The sequence below is a fragment of the Hippopotamus amphibius genome, chromosome X (genome assembly GCF_030028045.1).
Source record: "Hippopotamus amphibius kiboko isolate mHipAmp2 chromosome X, mHipAmp2.hap2, whole genome shotgun sequence".
NCBI classification, from domain to species: Eukaryota; Metazoa; Chordata; class Mammalia; order Artiodactyla; family Hippopotamidae; genus Hippopotamus; species Hippopotamus amphibius.
In genome coordinates, this window is record NC_080203.1 from 38,444,800 (window position 1) to 38,446,318 (window position 1,519).

General features: G+C 35.3%; 1 non-coding gene across 1 annotated transcript; it reads right to left on the reverse strand.

Moving 5' to 3' along the window:
* Positions 1–732: 732 nt before the first annotated feature.
* On the reverse strand, positions 733–805 carry TRNAE-UUC (transfer RNA glutamic acid (anticodon UUC)). The gene has a single exon. It is a non-coding gene; the product is annotated as a tRNA-Glu (tRNA).
* Between the last annotated feature and the right edge of the window lie 714 nt (positions 806–1,519).

Below are 1,519 nucleotides of genomic sequence, written 5' to 3' on the forward strand. Positions count from 1 at the left end.
TATGATAGCCAGTAGCTAACTGTGGCTAATGAATTATGAACTGTGGCTAGTATGAATTGAGATATGCTGTAAATGTAAAGATAAAGACTGGCTTCAAAGACTTAGTATGAAAAAAAGGAATGTAAAGTATCTTATTAACCATCTTTATATTAATTACATGTTATGATAGTATTTTTGATATTTTGGGTTAGATGTTATTAAATTTAATCAACTATTCTTTCTACATTTTTAACATAGCCACTAGAAAATTTTAAATTACATATGTGGCTCACATTTGTGGCTTCGGAAATATTTCTATTGTGCAGTCCTGGTTTAGACCTTGCTACTCAAAGGATGGTCTAAGGACCAGCAACGTTAGCATTGTCTGGGAGATAGCTACGGTTTACACTAGACCTACTGAATCAGAATCTGCATTTAGCATGATCCATAGATGATTCCTTTGTGCATTAGAACTTGAGAAGCACTGCTCTAGACACTGTACAAAGAGACTGATTTTGCCTCAAGTTTAAGTATATGGAAAAGTTTTGAGCTGTGTGAGGGTTAATTTTACATGTCAACATTACTGGGCTATGGTACCCAACTGTTCAGTCAGACATTAGTCAGGTGTTTCTGTGAAGGTTTTTTTCTAAACTGAGGTATAGTTGATTTACAATATTATATAAGTTTAAGGTGTACAACATAGTGATTCACAATTTTTTTTTTGTCTGCAACGCGGGGCTTGCGGGATCTTAGTTCCCTGACCAGGGGTTGAACCTGGGCCCTTGGCAGTGAAAGTGCAGAGTCCTAACCACTGGACCACCAGGGAATTCCCAAGATTCACAATTTTTAAAGGTCATACTCCATTTATAGTTATTATAAAATATTGGCTATATTCCCTGTGCTGTAGAATATATCCTTGTTGCTTCTTTATTGTATACATAATAGATCATACCTCTTAATTCTCTACCCCATCTTGCCCCTCTAACTTCCCTTTCCTCTCTGGCAACCACTACTTTGTTCTCTATATTGGTGAGTCTGCTTCTTTTTTATTATATTCACTAGTTTGTTTTATTTTATAGATTCCACATATAAGTGACATCGTACAGTGTTTGTCTTTCTCTGTCTGACTTATTTCTAAGCATAATATGCTCCACATCTATCCATGTTGTTGCAAATGGCAAAAGTGCATTCTTTTTTTATGGCTGAGTAGTATTCCATTGTGTATATTGTATATATTTATATATAGCACACCTTCTTTATCCATTCATCTGTTGATGGACACTTAGGTTGCTACCATATCTTGGCTATTGTAAGAAAAGCTGCTGTGAACATTGGGGTGCATATATCTTTTTGAATTAATGTTTTTGTTTTCTTTAGATATAAGCCCAGGAGTAGAATTGCTGGGTCATATGACAGTTCTATTTTTAGTTATATGAGGAACCTTCATACTGTTTTCCACAGTGGTTGCACCAATTTACATTCCCACCAACTATGTACAAGGGTTTCCTTTTCTCCACATCCTCACCAACATTTATTATTT